This window comes from Triturus cristatus, chromosome 1_2, assembly GCF_964204655.1.
Source record: "Triturus cristatus chromosome 1_2, aTriCri1.1, whole genome shotgun sequence".
Taxonomy (NCBI): domain Eukaryota; kingdom Metazoa; phylum Chordata; class Amphibia; order Caudata; family Salamandridae; genus Triturus; species Triturus cristatus.
In genome coordinates this window covers 678,438,483-678,458,416 of record NC_140580.1, presented here as the reverse complement: position 1 = coordinate 678,458,416, position 19,934 = coordinate 678,438,483, and positions in this window count along the sequence as shown.

Genomic DNA, 19,934 nt, shown 5'->3' with positions numbered 1-19,934 from the left:
TAAAAAAGAGAGCAAATCCCTAAAAGGAATAACACAGCAAACCCCATGGTGGATTAAGGATGTTTTTCTAAACTAACCTACACACATCAGCTGTTATCCAATAGTCGAGACATAAGTACACCACCTTTACAGTGGCCCACCACCTCTGCAGAGACTACTTTAAGAACCACAAACAGGCCCAAGTGAGCAAGTCAAAGACCACAGGCTGATTTTTACAGAAATTGCTAACAAATTCTTTTTAGCACTTTCACCAAAGCAAACGAAACCCCTGATCTCCAGAAGACTACAGATGTCCCCTTTGGAAATCATTTATTGCACCTTTGTATATCCTCTGTTTAGTATGGAGGTGGCCGCATCCATCTGTAGCCAGAAATCTGCCTAGTCAAATGGAGCCTATCCTGACATTTCTGCAGTGCTTGCGCAGGTGCCCCCACCATTTATAATTACACTGAACCAAATACTAGTATTCCATGTGCACAACAAAGCACACTTTTAGACAACCCCTGATATTAGCACAAGACCACCCTGGGTGCCCAAATATCAGCCAGATCATGCTATGTATATTCTCCGATACCACATGCAGGAGTTACAGACAGGCTTTATTTATCCCAAGACGTAGCGCCCGAAAGAGCAAAATATCTCCTCCACCTGTACCTATATAAGATTAGGGCCAAGATGCAACCGAACAGAGTTGAACCTCAGAGAGTAGTAGTAAACGTAACTTGATACAAGACCAATCCCACAGCGCTATACCTTTACTCTGAGCCTAGCGAGATTGAAACTGAGCTATCCACGATGAGCGGGCGGGCACCATAGGGAGGATCCTGTTTGGTCCTGACACTTCCACGAAAAGAGATTCTATCAGCCAGCAAAGCCTCCGCACCAGTTCACAAACACATCCGCTCCCACTTCTGTCTGCATTCGCAGGATGGTTATTAGCATTTCTGGTGCAGTCTTCATCGATAACGAATGGATGCCAGACATGGGGTTCCAGTGTAGGGCTATCCACCTCCATGATGTGAAGGGAAACGAGTCACGTAGAGTAGGGTAATATACTAGCATAGATATCCCCTGTCAGGAAATATGAGACGCTGAGATAGATAGGTACACGTGGTTGAAAGAGAAGGGGCAACTCCTAACTGTGCAGAAACTTACACTGTATTCCTGGTGTTTCAGAGGCACAGAAACAATCCCACTCAGCACAAATGAGAACTGCGCATCAATGCTACACATACCAGACATGCAATGGGGTAGCTCCACAATGATGGATCTGTACTGCCAGTATGGGAAATTTGCATATACTCAGCTCGTCCCCGGATGGCATGGCCTTTGTGCCCTCTTCACAATACACACCCCGACTCTGGTCATCCCTGGAGAAGATCTGTCAGAATTGTACCAGCATCCACTACAGAAGAAAACAACTTTATTACATCTGGCTTGAGAAAAAAGAACTGACAAATATTTTGGTTGGGCTCAGTACAAGGACATTCTGGAAGAATTCTTTACTGATTACTGACACACAAGTAAATGCAGGAGGGTCTCTATCCTTTTTCACTGTACAGATGAAAGCAAATGCCTGCTGGGTTACAAATAACTAGGTGGGAGCTGCTGATAATGATGAACAGTACTGAGCTTGGGGTTAACGCAATCAAGGAAGAACTAAGAGCCATCTGCCTCATCGTGATGCAACACCGCTATGTATTGGACTTCATAACTGTCATGGAGGGAGGGGTGTGTGCCAAGATTTGTTCATCCTGTTGTACTTTCATCCCAGGAAATGACATGGATAATGGGACACTTTCTCTTGCCATCCAAACCATGCATCAATTGCAAATGGATGTGGATAAGGAGGGAGGTGCATCAAAGCAGGAATAGTATGAAAGCTGGTTTGCCTGGTTTCTCCAGGGGTTTGCGGGACTGTGTACATCAGATTCTGGTTTTCATTATTGTACTGTTTTTGTGTGGTTTCCTACAATTGGGGGTTTCCTGCTGTAAAAATGCAGTCCTCAAAGTAGGTAGAATGCAAATAAATAGAGAAGTAGTAGTAATTGAAATTAAAACACAACAAGCTACCAACAATGTGACTGTCATTTACTTACTTTATATACTTGATTTGGATATAAAAATATCCTTAAAAGAACACCTCAAAGTTACAACAGCAATACACATTATTAAAAAAGACAAAAAACCATAGCATAAGATCAGTGGTTGTTAAAAACTTCAAATTGCATTAAAAGCTTCACTGGTGTGTAAATGATAAAGGAACTTAGTATGCAAAATGGCAATGACAACATGACGTTTAAAATGCATTCGATTTCAGGTGTTTAACAGTCAGCCATAAATGCAATCCAATATTTCGTAAAATAACAGCAGATTGTACAAAGCAGCAGTCAAGTAAGAGCAATTTTAGCAGCATTAAATAGATTGCAGAATGGAATGGAATATTTCTTAAAAAAGGGCACGATGACATACCATTCCCGTTACTGCCTAAAAGTGCGGTATACATGTCGTATAAAGGTTGTAAAAGCAATATTTATAGCTGTGTTTTCTGGCATTAAAGCTGCAATATTTGCTTGTCTACACGTCCGGATTCCCAGCCTATTCCACTCAATTTTCAGTTTACGTCTACGTTGTGACATAAAAGAGGGACAAAGGCATACTATGTGTTCCAGGGTTTCAGGAGTCATGCCGCACCCTCTGCACGTTACATCCTCTGACCGACGGCGCCAGACGGGCAGTTCTTTTAGGAATTGCCAATCGCCCAGTCTGACAGCCATAAAACTGAGTTTTAGGTGCAAGGAGTAAGTACAGGATAGGTAGGATGCGGGGGATAACCGACCATATGAGATCCTTGTTGCCCATGCATGTCTGCGTTTGGCAAAATGAGCTTTATCAATAATCAGGGACCTCATTTGAATACATTTCTTAATGCTAGTTTTAAATACTGACTTACTAGGGTTGAGGTCCCATAATGCACCCGCAGACATTTCTTGGATCGAATCCTTAAAAAAACGACTATAAGAGCCGCATGGGTTTTTCTGGGAGATATCCAGCCAAATTAAAGACTCCAATGAGCCTGTGTTTGCTTGTCTCAGTTTATGGCACAGATTTAAATACATTCCAGTGCCAGAAATTTCATAATTTAATAAGCCCAATTCAAGTCTAATCTGAGAAGCAGAGGCAGTTTTGGGCAAACGGAGAATGTTTTTGTAGAGTTTGGTCACAGGTTGGTTAAAGATGGGGTTTAGTTTCCCCCTAAAAATCTCAGCGCTGTATGTCAATGTCGGCCCAATTTTTGCTCTCATAACTTCCAATAATGGGGATAGACTTGGGCCAGACAGATTTCTTGAAAGCTTGCAGAGGTTCACCTGGAGATTCATAGCTTTTACTGAAAAGTCCTTACGCTGTTTATTGAAGTTGCCCCTGGAGTCAAAATTGACCCCTAGATATTTATATGCATTTCCTATTGTGAGACTCATGTTGTTATACAGCCATCCTCCACCACGGTAACGTTTTCTACAGAAAATAACCACTTGGGTTTTCTTTAAATTAACCTCTAATCTATTCATGGTGGTGTAAATTTCTAGTTTGTTTAGTATCCTTTGCAGCCCTACCCGTGTCAGACTAAAAAGGACCAGGTCATCGGCATATAAAAGATTACTTATTGATACACCTCCCATCTTGGGCGGGTGGCTATTTATTTCTTCAAGGGAGGATGGCAGATCCGCTATGAACAAATTAAAAAGGAGGGGGGCCAGCACACATCCCTGTTTGACCCCTCTGGTTGTCATGATTTTCCGAGAGAGATGTGTGCCAGTCCCCAACTTCACTTGTACCCATGTGCCCGAGTGCAGTTGGATGATTGCATCCAGGAGTTTGGATGGGATCCCCCATTTTTTTTAACTTCTCCCACAGAGCAGCCCTTGGTACCCGATCGAATGCGGCTTTAAAATCTACAAAACAGCAAAAAACCACCCTAAATGTAACTAATGCTTTATCGACAATTATAGACAATGTCAGTAAGTTGGTCACAGTGTCGAAATTAGCGGTGAAGCCAGTTTCATTCATTGGAATCAAGTTGTTCTGCTCGGCCCAGGATCTCAGCTCCTCTAGTAGGGTTCCTGCGTAAAACTTGGCCTCAATGTCTAATAGGGCAATTAATCTATAGTTGTTTGGCGAGGCATGAGAGCCTGACTTGTAGATCGGTGGATTATTGCCCCTCGCCATGAATCCGGTATAGTTGAGCTTGTCAATGCGAAGTTAAAGAGATTGGTTAGGTATCTTGACCATAGGTAAATATTTGTTTTAAACAAGGTCTGTGGTAGGCCATTTGGACCCGGAGCGCCATCTGGTCTTGCTTTTAATAATACTTTAGTGACCATTTCTTGGGTGAACTGTAGGTCTTCACTTCGTGGGTCTAAACAATCCATGGACCTGCTCCAGTTCAAATATGAATTTGTTGTCAATGGGTTAGAAGCACATGAAACTATAGACGCTGAGACCTCTGAGGCCCTAAAATGGTCTGTCAAATAGGCAGGCCAGTCGGCCTCTGCAATGTTTGCTGTCCCAAATCTAGATTAGCTGGAGTTTTGGCGATTGATTAAGGCCCAGAATCTTCTAGAGTTGCAGTTTTTGCTCTCCCATAAAAGTTTACACCAGAATTGGTCTAGATGGCGCCGTTTGTCAATTTGTATAGCCTCCCTGAGTAATTTTTGGTTGGTTTTATACCCATTCAAGAACTCGTTTCCTGGGGATGACTTGAGAATCCGCAGAGCTTTGTCTCTAGATTTCTTCAATACCCTTGTTTGACTGGAGATTGAGAACTGGCGGCTAAAATGAGCCTTGTGTACATGTTGTTTAGATGGAAAACGGCTTATCAATTGGGAGCAGAAGGACGACCACGCGCCAGTGGAGAAAACCACTGCATCCGTGCTTTCTGTTATAAATACCAAGCATGCTTTCATGATGTTTGAGCTGATGTCGTCATTCCATCTTAACCGTTTTAGGTTTTCTGTGTAGATTCCTGGGCATGTTGTTGAAGCAAGTTTATGGTACTCTGGCTGTAAGGGTAACCACTTGTGGACGATGCTCACTTTCTGATCGAGGAAGAATGCTATAGTTACCCAAGTGGTGGATCAGCGCTGAATTACAGATGGTATAGTCTAAGTAGGAGCATTTACGGCCATTTGTCCAGGACCAGTTCGGAGGAGTATGATTCATAGATCTGCCGTTCATTACCAGAAAAGCTAGGATGTAAAATTGCAGCACACAAAGCTTGCCAAGGCCACAATACACTTGGTTTGGTGGTTTGGACTGTGCCTTGACTTCCGTGGTTGTGAATGCAAAAAGCCCTTCATAATCAATAGGATTACCCTGGAAGAGGTTAGTATTAAAGTCTCCGGTAATAATGTAATCTGAATGGGGATAATCCACCGCCAGGTCACACACGATTTTCATTAAACGTGTTAGATGGGCCTTTTTTGAGCGAGTGCTCGGATTAATGTACACATTCAGGAGTAAAAGAGGTAGCTGTTTGTTCCATGCGCTAATTTTGACTCTGAGTAACCAGTCTTCGTCAAAGTTCAGTAACTCAATCGGACCTTTTAAATTATTTGAAACATAGATCGACAGACCACCTTTGGGTGGCCATAGAGACAGGTTCTGATTGCCGGTTTCCAGAATTCGATGAAACCAATGACTGGACTGATTTAGGAGGCCCAGGTTTCCTGAAGGGCTATTAAATCATGACCAAAAATAAAGGAATGCATCTCCAAGTTGGTGATTTTCTGAGAGAGACCACTAATATTCCATGAACATAGGGTGAGCAAAGACTGTGACTGAGGGGTCGGGGTAGTTATGAGAGGAGATAGGTGGCATCTTGATTGGACCTGGGCCTTACGGATTTGAGCTGCACGGTGTTCATCACATGGTCAATCTGATGTATTACGAGACAGGGCGGCTGGTAGCCAACCCCAGTCAGGATTTTTATCGGAATTCAGGAGATTAGTCCGTCCATCTTCAGTCGATTGTATTGATCCCAAGGCGTTTTTTAGGATTGAGTATGGCCTATTTTTCCCTCCAGACCTAAAGCTATCAGATCTTAGCGAGGTGGGGGACTGTTGTGATAGCACTGTAGGGTAGCCTGGAATGGAGTGGTGGTAGATTTTGATGCCCCATTTCCGAAATGTGTCCTTTAGACTAAGAATACTCGTACCCAAGTGGTGGACTTAAAAGACACCAGGGTTACCTCTGAGGGTTGGGTACCCCTTGGAGGGAGAAATTCAATAGACTCAATATCGTCCGAAGTCAAAGCCTCAAAACCCGGAACACCATTTACTAATTTAATTATATTTGATCTATTGAGTATGTCGTGCCGACCTTTTGATTTATATTCGGGGGCAAGAAGAATTTTTGAATGCTGTGGGTCACTATTAGCGATATCGGTGTTCCGGCTTAAATTGGGCTGCGTGGTTTTGGCAATTAGGGAGTCTAAGTGTGCTCTCTGTTGGGGTTGAGGAAGGTCCCGTGTGCCTTGCATGGGTATCCGAGAATCTTTCAATAAAATTGATGTATTGTTGAAGATTGTATTATGAAAATTGGATCTATGCCGAGATGGACTTAGCGGCACTACTGATTGGGGTTGGAGTGTTGTGACTGATGTCCTCATTGTAGTTAACTCATTGGATTTGCCTCTTGGTTTATTTATGTCCAGCTGAGACTCTAATACCCCGTTTTCCGCTGGTAAGGTGCTTCGCTCAAGACTGCTTGCAAGGATCTGTTAATTGGCAGTTGTGGTTATGTCTGCCATGTGGGGGCTTCGAGAAGAACTTATTGGCGTTGCTGGAGATTGTAGAGCACTTAGGGTATTTTTGTTGGTGGCAATTGAAAACAACGGGAATAATTTAGGAAGGTCGTCTTTTGTATTAAGTCTTAATTTATTCCTTTGTTTTTGCTGACGTTTGCTCTCTCTCTTACTGCAAGGTAGTGAGGGAGGATGGTGTGTTTCAGAGATGGTTGGGGCAACGGCAGCTGGATTGACACTTGTCCCTGCCACATTGTTATCGATGAAATTGGGAAGCCCGTTTGCTGTCCGAGGGCTTGTAACCGCTTGTACAAACGGTGCCGCCAGACATGAAGTACCTTGGACTTGGTGAGAGTCATCTTGGTGGTCGGTCTGTGTCATAGAAGGTTTTCGTTCCCCTCTCGTCTGTAACCCAGTGGTCGTTGGTAACGGGATATTCACCAATTCCTATTTATGAATTGGGAGCGTTCGAGAGAGTTGATCAGGACGTGATGGTACGCCACCACCCTTCAGCAACTTTACTTCATTTAGGACGCTAGTTAGCAAATCTGGGAGCGAGGAAAGGGAATCGATAATAGGTGAGCAGCAACAGACTGACTGAACTAGTTTTGAAGATGCTTGCGCACTCGTTATTAGATTGTTCAATTTATCCAGCTTACTATCGATCCCTGCTGTAAACAATGCTAAAGTGTTCAACAAATCCACCTGGATGTCTAATTTGTTGGAGTGATAGTTTAGGGCCGTAACTGTAGATTGAAAAGTCTGAAGTAATTGAGACCAGATGCTCGTGATTGTAGATGCGTCATGGTGTAGCTCCGTTTTAGATCTAGAATTAGGTGTGTTTTTGAGTGAATTGTGAGAGTTCAAAAAGGAAAGAGACAGATCCACTAGCCGTTGGTCTTTTGATTCTGTTTTTTGTAAAACCTTGGGAAAAGCTGTTATTGCTGCTGGGGATGGGAATGGGCCCTGTTGAGGCTTGATTAGCTCTGGGATCCCCTCCAGGAAACTTGAGACCTGTGGTGGACAAGGACTGAGTATATCAAAGATAGAGACAATCAGCCTCATGCATCAAGCCCAAATCCAGTCGGTAAAATACCGAATCGCTAAAAACACCCGTTAGCGAATTAAAAATACCTATTTCCAATGCATGAACCCAAAGTGTGAGCAAATAACGAATCGTAAAAAAAAATCCGGTAAAATACCTAATCGCATTTAAACAAAATGCAAATTTACCGAATCGCTAAATACCGAATTAGCAGATACCGAAATCACTATTAGCTCCCGGGAAGTGCCAATGGCAAATAACGAATCGCACCCCAATGCAACAACAGTCGCTAATACCGAAAATCCCAAAATACGCTATTTTGCTTGAGCTAAATAAGGGGAATCAAAACCTGGAGGTAAAGTTAAAAAAATAAACATGTGAATGAAAAAAAATAAATTCTACATGTGCAACTGATTGTGGCAATCACCAAACCCTTAAATGTGGCCCAGGAGACCCTGTTGGCTCCCACAAAATGGCTGCCCTCTACGTGCTTGCAAGGAGGATGTGTATCAATGTGGCAGGACAGCGCAGGAGAAGGGTCCAGGAGGGAGTCTTCAGACTGCGCGTCACCTTGCTCGGGCAGAATGAGGACGAGGTGTACGAGAAGTATCGACTCAATCGTGCCATGATCATGCGCCTCATTGCAGACCTGGAACCATTACTGCAGCACCAGACACACCGGACCAATGCAATCCCTGCGCACGTTCAGGTCCTATGCAGCCTGCACCTACTGGCCTCAGGGAGTTTCCAGGAGGTAATTGCGGTGGCCGGAGGCGTATCGCAAAGCGCACTGTCACGCTTCTTCAAGAAATTCCTAGATGCCATGCTGACAATGCTACACACCCACATCAGCTTCCCCACAACCCCACAGCAGTTGGACCGCAACAAACAGGCATTCTACAAGGTGGCTCAATTCCCCCATGTAATTGGATGCATCGACTGTACGCATATCCCCATATGTCCACCCACAGCAAATGAGTACATATTCCGGGACTGCAAGTCATACCACTCAATCAACGTGCAGGTTGTGTGCGATGCCAATCACATCATAACGGACCTAGTGGCACAATTCCCGGGGAGCACACACGACTCCTACATATTCCGCCACAGTGGAATCCACAGGCGTCTAATCAACGGAGAATTTGGAGAGGGACTCCTGCTTGGTACGTACAAATTACGCTTCCCCACACCAACACCACACATGTATGAACATCACCAATGCTAAGTCTTTGCTTCTATCTTCTAGGTGACAGTGCTTACGCCCTGCGTGAATATATACTCACCCCATACATCAATCCAGCAACCCCACAGGAACATCGCTACAACGCAGCACACATAAGCACTAGGAATTAGGCCTGGGCAAAAATTTCGTTCCGTTCGCGGAAATTGTGATAATTTGACATTTTTGCGTTCCGCGGAGAGCGCGAAAATGTCAAAAATTCCGGTTTCCGCAGCTTGGCGATAATTTGTTTCTTGCTCGCGCTGTAAAATAATACATTCTCGCGCGCGCGCGATCGCCTTACCTGAATCCCTGCGTTCGCCGACAAGTTTTCTTGATCCGGTCGCGTTCTCCATGAGATGTTGTATTGTTTTTAGCCATTTGCGCTGTCTCGCGACAGTTCGCGCCCGCAGTGACGTCATGCGTCGCGCGATCACGTCTTTCTTCTCGCGATCATGCACCGCGAGAACAACTCAAAACAAGATGGCCGCGCCCGCAAGCAACCACATGGGTAAGTTGGCGACCCGCAACCATGCAGAAAATCTCGCGAACATGCCGGAAAAAAACTTCCGCATCTTCGCGATATTTCTGCTTGTTTGCGATAATTTTAAACATTCTCGCGATAATTTGCGAAGGTTAATTCTGCAAATTCCGCCCACCCCTACTAGGAATGTCATAGAGAGGACATTTGGGATTCTGAAGAGTCGCTTTAGAATCCTACATAAGACTAGCGGCGCCTTGCTATACAAACCTGAAACATGCTGCCGGATTATTGCTGTATGTGCAATGCTGCACAACATTGCGACCAGAAGGGGGATACCCATAGAGGTTGACAGGAATGACGACCACCGGGATGACCAACCACCCGCCCAACACCGACAGGCACACGTCCCTAACACAGCAGAGGGCCATAGGAGGCGGACATACATCATGCAACATCATTTCTGAATCAGGTGAGAATGAAACATAACAAGATTGTTTGGGGTGCTACTGTTTAATGCACAGTAGCACTGAGGTATGTGCAACATAACTAGCAATGGAAATAATGCTCCAAATGCATAATGGAAAATTAAATCTGCGTTAAAGTCACGCCTGTGCATACTCAGAAAGGGGAGGTCCATGGTTGCCCCACCATGGTCCTGTGTGCATGTTCAACTGTCTAGTGGCGCTTGCCACGTACCCCAAGCCTCCGCTCAGGTGTCTCCAATGCCTCACCACGGCCTGTCCCCGTGGAGGCCCGCGAACTGCGGCGCCTGGTGCTGGCCTCTGCCAGTGACACGCTGCTGACACTGGAGGCAGCCTCACTGGCGTCATCCCCCCCAAAAGCACCAGCACTGCATGTGCTGCTCTGTAGGTGTTCTACAGCAGTGGTCATCTGCCCTAGTGCCTTTGCAACATCCCCGCAGAAGTGCCCAAGGTCCACCTGCAAGGACACAGTGCGGTGTGCCAACACTGCGGTACTGTTGCTGTGACGCGTGATCCCCTTTGTAGCGGCGGCGGAACGCAACAATTGCTGTTGGTGCCTCCTCTACTGGCACTCATGGCCCTCCCTCATGGCACGGGTGAGCTCATGGATATCTTCCCTGAGGTGAGTATTGCCCTCTGCCACCTCAGTGGTCATGTCCCTAACCGCCGTGCCCATGTCCGTAACCGTGGCAGTCATGGCTCGTATTTCACGAGCAAGGTGCATGATATTGGTGCTAATGGTTGCCATGTGTCGGCTCTGCAGGCGCTGTACACACAGCATCCTCTCCTCGATGGCAGAAGTGCGTGGGAGATCCAGGTTGCCTGAGGAGTCCGAACGTTGCCGAGCCCTGTGCCGCTGTGTAAGTCTTGCGCGTTCAGGTGGTGCATCAGGTGGTGTGATGGCGCGCTGGACGTGTCCCAATTGTGTGGTGGGAGTTTCCATCACCGGCAAGGGCGCAACTTGGGACCTGCGCCTCGGCGCTTTGGTGGCTGTCGTAGCTGCAGCTGGTGTGGCTGGTGCTGGTGCTGGTGGCGCTGGTGGGGTGGCAGGTGGAGGTGATGTAAGCGCATCCTGCGCTGTCTCCAGGTCTGAATAAACAGGTGTTTCGGAGATTATCAGCTGGCCGCTGTCATCCGAATCCCCAGGAGATGCATCTGTGTGTGAAACAGTGCATGGTTAGTGGGATAGTTACACCTACGTAGTGTTGTACACATACATGTCCCTCTGTGATCCACTAAATATACTGTCTATACCCAGCTTCTACTGATGTGGTGATTGGTATTTGCATTTACGCCTGTACATGCACACTGGGCTGACTAGACTACAACTCCCATGATGCACTAGTGTTGGGAGTAAAGCTGTGTGTTGCAAAGCTGCATTCACACTCAGATCCTGCTGGGGGCCTGGATTTGGATTTACGCTATGCTGGGTATGGGCACAGGCATGCATCTTACCTTGGGCACTTGTGGCTGCGCCGGACGTGTCCATCTGGGTCACTCCCACGACGGCTTCCCGCTCGATTGTTCCTTCCACCAGCTCCTCCAGGGCAGTGTTTGCTTGGACCGTGGAAGGGCCGCCTCCGGTTCTGCTTGCCTCCCGGAGCCTCTCTGCAATCCTCTCCTTCGCACGCTTCCGCAGGTCATACCACCTTTTCTTGAGGTCGTCGATGCTACGGGGCGTCACACCTACAGCATTCACCCTCTCCCAGATGCGCAGCCATATGCGGCGCTTCTCCGCCTCAGGCACCTTGAGGGACAGCTTGCCGAAGAGGCGATCGTGCTTGCTAGAGACTCCCTCTATTAGGTGCTCCAGCTCCCTGTCGGAGAACTTGCGCTTGCGCTTGCGTGCAGCCTCAGCGCTGGATGGTGCTTCCTTCTCCATGGATGTTCTGTTTTTCCAGATGGCACAGTCTGTGTGGCTTCACTCTGCACAGGCAGTCTTCAGTCAAAGCACCTGTTTGCTCCTCTGTCGAGTCTATGTGGGTGGGGCTGCAGTATTTCCTGGTTGGTGATGTCATCTGCACGTTCCCGGTGCGACGCGGTCATTTGCGTTTTCGCTAATACCTAAATCGCTATTTGCTATTTCGGTATTACCGAACTCGCTAATAGCTAATCGGAGTCTGCATGCCCCGCTATTGAATAATCGGTAAAAATTGCGATTTTTAAGGAATCGCTAATTTTTACAGAATCTGTTGATGCATCCCCAAAAGCGATTCCTTAATAACGATTCCTTATTTCTCGCTATTAAGGAATCGCTTTTGGTTTGCTTGATGCATGTGCACCCAAGTCTTTTTGACCATGAATTTGTGGAAAAGTTAAATGAGAGTGAGGCGCAATGGGGGCCACCTCAAACTCCTAGGGGTTATGTAATGACATAACCAAAAGATTCTCTGATTGAGATACATGCGGGGCTTGGAGACTTAAGTTATAAGTCAAACTCACGAAAGGTTGCTGATTAGGACAGAACTCTTGATTGACGGTGTCATGAAGAGGAGAAGACTGACTTGGTGAGGGTTGGTGGTGGCTTAGAACCGGTGTTTGAGTTGCAATCACTGAGCATTCTGAAACAGTTTTCCGAATGTCGGGTACTGACCCAAAAATGAAAACGTCCGGAGTATGAATCGGGGTGTTAGGTGGTTTTGGAAACAAATGAGGCAATTGCGTATTTGGCTCAGTGACTTGATTAGGATCGCAAGACTTAATTGCCTCGGGGGCTTTTTTAAAATAGTCCAGAAGCGAAAAGGATTTTGAGGTGCTCACAGAAGATATATAAGAAGGTAGCATGTTGCTGTTGTTAATATGTTGCCGTCCCTTTGGTGGCAGGTTGGGGGCCTTCGGTGAAACCAAGGGATCCAGTGGATTCGCCGGGTTGGCTAGAGCAGACTCCACGACTGCAGCCAACCGTTTTGATTTCTTTCGTTTTAAAGCTGGAGGTGCTTTTCTCATGTTCCTGGATCTCATCGCTTCTGTTGTTGCGCGAGACTATTAAAATCTGAAAATTAATAGACTGGCTCGCTCGAGCCCTTTGTCAGACACACCCTTAATTGCCAGCTGTGCCAACCAAGCTAGGATGTGTTTGCAGGAACAAGAGGAGGCGTAAAAGACCAAGTTGCCTCCAGGTCAGGCTTGCTGGGCTTGTCCGACCTTGTCCTAGACGAAAGGAACAGACTCAGCTGACTGTAGCAGTATGCAAGGGCATACGCAAGGGCACCCCCCGCTTTCTTAATCCCTACACAACCGCTTGCTGTTCCCTACCCGCGGCCTCCCATCAGCTGATCCTAAACTGCACCAAGGGGAAAACCCTGAAACCTAAGACCCCTGCTAGACTCCCAGTTCCCAACCCCCCCAAGGCGCTGCGTCCACAACTGTCCGGCAGGCAGAAACCAGTTAGAATCGCTGGTAGAGTCGCAGCACTGCGGCGTGGGGAGGGGGACTGGGCCAGCAGAAACGGGCCAGATTCCTTCTGGGCAGTAGGGCCAGCGATGGTGGCGACGGGCTGGGGGGGTTGGAGGGTGCGGGGGGAGCGGAACCAGGGCTGGCAGAGCTAACTGACTGGCGAGCAACTAGGCGACCTGGGCGACTGACTGACTGGCCAAGAGGAGAGGGGATCTGAGCAGGGACCTGGAGCGGCGAAAGCGAGATCTAAAAGGCCGAGGCCGACCAGGACGAAGGCAGGATGAGAAACCAGAGAGACCAGAGCCAGCGGCAACCAGCAGGAGTGGACCAAGAGCGGGAATAGACCGAGAGCGGGGGCCGGGGCAGGGGCAAAAGGGCGTGGATGGCTGGGAGCACAATGCGACGAGTGGGTGAGTGAGCTTTTACGTAGCTATTTCGCAATTGCGGTACCAGATCTATGCCAGATCTGTGCCTTTTACCACTAGCCGGAGCCAGGGATCAATGCCAGGGGACCGCAGTCCCAATTACCTTGGGCCTCAAGGCTCTTGTTGGCTTAGGGCAGTTATGGCCAACAATCCCCAGGTCGACTTACTTGATTATTTGCTTCGCCGAAAACACCTGCCTTCATGGCAGTCACAGCAGACACTGCCTGTCACTGCCTGTCCGCCCGCTGCCGCTGCTGGTCTCGCCCACAAGATCTACAAGATCTACAGGTTCTCTGCGGTCACTACTCGCAATCACTCGCGGTCTCTCGCCGACAGGCACAATTGCTCACAACCGCTCACACCGCTCAGCTCAGCTCCACCCACGAGGCTCGTCAACGCTCGTCAGTGCCGACGCCTGACGCTCGCCACGTTCTGGGTTCCACCTCCGTGGTTCGCAGCCGTACCGATTGTAGCGTTTGTGGTCACTGTGACTGTCATGATATGTGGGGTAATTTATGTAGTTGAAAATTCAACCAGAGGGGGAAATAAATAATATTGATGTCAATCTACACAATATTACATGGATTTCCAAAAACCAGGTCAAGTCACTGTTGTCAAAATCTCCTGGGATGACCTTTCCAGGCCCTGTGACCGAGACTTGAGGCAACTGATTGAAAGATCACAGGTGGGGTGGCTTGTAGCCAGCTGGACAAACACACAAACAGGAAAAACACAGATAAGTCCCATAGATAGGCAGCAACATCACAATGGTCTCAGAAGTTTGGCCCCAATAAAGCACATGTGGCTGGAGAGGTGCGCATGTTCCCAAAACACCAAAAACGTAGATGCCACATGAAGTTAGGAACACTCAGTCAACCTGAGCACAGCACACATAGTACTCACAGCAATCATGTACCTCCCATCCTGCATATATTGGACACTTCACTCACTGGCCCTCATTGTAACCATGCAAGGTCGAGAACCACCTACATTCATTACAAGGTAGCTTGATTCACACCCATGATTAAGCCTGCATTCCTTTCTCTAAATTAAGATCTAAATTGTTTATTGATGCGCCAAAGACTGTATACAATGGCATTCAGAAGGAATGTATGTTGAGATAGTCCTCAGACCTGTTTCTGTGGATGCTTTCCTGACAAAACGTTCAATTAATCCAACTGGTCCTGTTTGCCAAACGCCTCTTGACTTTTGTTTTATCAAGGTAAATTCATATTCCAGCAACATTAGTATGTAGTACTTGTACACCAGTACTGTGCAATTATGAGTTAAACCAATGTAAATAGAGATTATTATGTGGGACTGATTTTTCCGGTCATAAAATTGCATGAAAATCTCCACACCATCGGGTACTACCACATACATTTACAAACTGTTTTAAATAGATTGTTAATTCATGTGCAGCCCTGAAGGTGGGGTGAGGTATGGGGGAGGGGAGTGAGGGAAGTAGGGAAATTGTTTTTCAGGTAGTGGGGAGGGCTGCGTCCTCCCAAGGTTGTAAACAGATGGGAGTGAGACTTGGCTAATGGTGAACTCAAGGTCTTGCACAAAAAACAGCCATAAAAATCATATCAGGTTCTCCTATATCGGTGTATACTCAGAAACAAGGAGAGAGAATTTTAAGACGAATTTCGATTTTGCCAGGCTCATAATCAGGCCGTAAAAGCTCAATATAAGGCACATCTGCTTGCACGTGGTTCTCCATGCTCCCAAATCCAATATTAACTATGAGATAACATTGGCCTAGATAGTTGTCTGGTGCACCATTATATTCTTCTTGTAAGGTAAATTGACTATGAAGTCTAATTTAATAGTGAAGGGCTGAATGGTGCTGGTAGTGATTTTTTTTTACGGTAAAGCAGCTTTATTGAGAAAAATATTAACATGACAGAAACAATATATAGGAACTTTTATACACTGTAGGAATGAAATCAACAAAAATATCATAAAGAATTGAAGCTGTTTAACAATTTTCAAATATTATGGGAAAAAGAGGGAAGGGGACAATGGGGAATGCATAAAGGAAGACCAAGTTAACAGCAGCGTAGAGCATTGCCTGAAAAGAAAATAGCAAGATAATAAATATAACAATTTAATATAATAAACCAAACAAGGAATAGCAAAATTAGTGCCCATGGCAGAGAAATAGAAACATAATGGCAGATTAAAATGTTTGGATAAAGTACAAATGGGAGATTTATGTGCTACATAATCTAAAAAGGAAGTCAATGGTAACCAATATAAAACTCTATTAGCAGATGGACAATAAAAAGAAGAAAAGGCACTATCTAATCTATGGTAATGACTAACAATATTCTACAAGGCTTCATAAGAGATATTTGATGAAAATTTCCAAATGATAGAGATCTGCTGAAAGGCAAGAGCTAGTATGAGATCTAACAACTGTAAGTTATTATGTGGTGAGTGGCTATCCTCAGAAAGACTACCCAAAAAGGGTATCAGGGGAGTTAGTTAGCAACTTAAATGAAACATTAAAGATAAATGAGACCCGACCTTTTCCCAGAAAGAAGCTGTAGGGGGAGAGTGAAACAGCATATGCATAAGGTCACCAATTTGATGGTCACAGGACCAACATTTAAGAGAGGAGCCCATGGAGAATCTAGCTAGTAAAGGAAGGGGTATTATATAGTCTATGATAGAGAAATAACAAAGACTGAGAAGTAGAAGCTGTTCTGGAGGTTTTGTAAAGTTTGTCCACAAATCTTATTCTAAAATGGACGAGTACAGGTACATCCCAAATCCAATTCCCACTGCACTGCCAACGTAGTTTTGGATCTGACATAAGATAAAGAGTGAAGAAGTCTATAAATAGGTAAAGCATTAGGAACAGAAGTAAGAATTGAACAAAGAGGGGATTGCGATGAGGAAGAAGGGGAAGCACTTGTAATTGTTAGACCTGGCTTTTCCAGCGGGTTTACCCTTACCCCCAGACTTTTTGCTATTTGGCCTCCTGTATTTAATCCTGTTAATTTTAGTTTTAGGACTCTGGGCTCTTTACCACTGCTGATCAGTGCTAAACTGCATATACTCTCTGTGTAAATTGTTATTATGGATTGATGTTTCCATGATTGGCTTATTTGATTTATTACTAAGTCTCCAGAACAGTTCACTGTGTGTGCTGAGGGCTTGTAAATCAAATGCTGCTAGTGGGCCTGCAGCACTGACTGTGCCACCCACACAAGCGACCCTTCTAAGGGGAATGAGACCTGCCACTGCAATGTCTGCGCACTGTCTCTACTGTTATGTCGACCTTGCAAGTGCACCCACTTGCCAGGCCCTAGCCTTCCCTTTTATTGCATGCGAGTCAACCCTAAGTGAGGCCCAAGGTACCCTGGTGGGCTGGGTGCAGTGTATGTGAAAGGTAGGAAATGTACCGATGTGTATGCTTGTCCTGATAGTGAAATACAGTGTATTTCATTTTCACTATTTAAAGGCTATCTATCTCATAGCATAGAATGGGAGTTTATTTATGACATCTTATAAGTATAACTTCCCATAGGGACAAGATAGAAAGTTTAAGTTTAGTATGCCTGAACTCAGAACATAGAAATGCATCTTTTAGTAAAGATGATGTTTATTTTGTGTGTTTGAAAATACAACTTTTAGACAGGGGTATTTTCTTGCTTAGCGATCCTGTGTGCCTCTGCTGGTTTGTGGATTGACTGGCTTGGGGTTAGGGATGTGCATTCTCTCCAACAGCCACTGGAGGGGTTGATGTGTGTCCTGCTTTTCATGAATGAGTCAGGGCCGGGCTGAATAGACTTGGGATGCATTCAAGCACCAGGATACCGGTTGGGTCACAGTGCGCTTTATAAGTATTGATAACATTAACATTTAACATTAATATTCAGAGTAGGGGGAGGAGATTTACTTGCACCTGAATAGGCCTGGTCTGCCTTAAACAATGCTGTCTCAACCTCCTGCCAGCAAGCTGCACCAGAGAGGGCAGACCTGGTTTTGACTGAGTACAGAGCCTCTCTGCGACGAGAGAACAAAGAGAAATTGAACATAAATTGTGGGGCCCAGACCCTAGAACTTTAGATTACTTCTGGAGTTCAAGAGGAACCTTTGCCAAGGAGAAGAGCTGGAAAAACTGAAGGAGAAGTACTGCCCCTTTCCTGTGTGCTGGCTGGGGTTGGCCTGCAGTGGCTGTTTCTGCCTAGGAAAGGACAAGGACTCAGCTGTGTGCTGTGTCCATTGATTGAGGAAGATCTCCAAGGGCTTGAAGTAGAGCGTGCCTCCTGTTTTTAAGTCTCAGGGATACACAGACTTCACCACCATCTCCCCTGACCTTCCTTGCTGGGAGTTCTGACCTGCCAAGAGGTGACTGTGACTGTGTTGGGCATCTGGAGGTTGTTCCTGCTGTTGGGAGATGGAAAAGTAATGCAACTGCAAGATGAGCGATGCATCCGCACCTGTTTCCAACGCATCGCCGAAGAATCCCGTGCACCGATCTCCGAGATCACCGCACTGATTTTGATACAGGCCCTTCTATGATGCTGCAAGATCCAACACATTGTGGGACCTTGGCTAGAGAAACCAACCAAGCGCCGTTCCCGCTGCCACATCGAGAACCAATGCAGCCCCGATCCTCATTCATCGCCCCGCAATACCAAGTCTACAATAGCGCGAGGGCCACAGTTAATAACAGACGCACATCACCTCCTGTTCGGTAAAGAACCGATGCATCACTTTCTCTGCGTGGCAGTAAAGAACTGACACATTCCCTCCCCTGGAAGAAGGAACCAACGCATCACCTTCACTGTGTGTAAAGAATCGATGCATCACCTTGCCTGCGGCTGTTTTTGTTTATGATTGTGATGAATCCAAGTTTCTTTGTGCTGAAAGTGTTGCATCTATAGGTTGCTATGGACAGAACTGTTTCTACCTTTAAAAGTCAGATTTTGATGACTATTTTGTGGATTTTTGTAGGTTTGATCTTGTTTGGTGTAGATAAAGTTTATTTATTTTTCCAAACTGGTGTGGTGTCCATTTGTAGTGTTTTTATTGTATTACTGTATGTGTACACAAATGCTTTACACACTGCCTCTGAGAAAAGCCTGTCAGCTCGTGCCAAGCTACCAGGGTGTGCACAGGGGTTATTTTAGAAGTGTATCTCTGACGACACCCAGCTGATCCTCTCGCTCACCAAGGACCCCCAACCAACCTCCACGAAAGAATGAAGGCCGTCGCCGACTGGATGAGGAACAGCCGACTGAAGCTGAACTCGGACAAGACAGAGGTCCTCATCCTCGGCTCCACCCCCTCGGCCAGGGACGACTCCTGGTGGCCGATGGCACTAGGAGCTCCCCCTACACCCACCAACCACGCATGAAACCTAGGGGTCATCCTCGACTCCACACTCTCCATGCAGGTCAACGCCGTCTCCTCCTCCTGCTTCAACACCCTCCACATACTTCGCAGGATCTTCAAGTGGATCCCCACTGAAACTAGAAGGACGGTCACCCAGGCCCACGTCAGCAGCAGACTGGACTACTGTAACGCACTCCACGCAGAAGCCCCGGCCAAACTCCTGAAACAACGCCTACGCATCCAGAACGCCTCCGCTTGCCTGATCCTGGACTTCCCCCACCGCAGCCACATCACACCCCACCTGAAAGACCTACACTGGCTCCCCATCAACAAGAGGATAACCTTCAAGCTCCTCACCCACGCACACAAGGCACTTCACGACACTGGACCAGCGTACCTCAACAGACGACTCAGCCTCTACACCCCCGCCCGCCAGCTCCGCTCTGCAGACCATGCCCTCGCCACCATCCCCCGCATCTGAAGAGTGACCGCTGGCAGCAGATCATTCTCCCACCTCGCCGCAAAGACATGGAACACCCTCCCCATCCACCTACGGCAGACCGAAGACCTTCTATCCTTCAGGAGACTCCTCAAGACCTGGCTCTTCGAGCAGTAGCAGCATCCCCCCGTGCCTTGAGACCCTCATGGGTATATAGTGCACTTTACAAATGCTATGATTGATTGATTGATAGATTATCTCCCTTACCCTGACTAGGAAGAAGGGTCCTA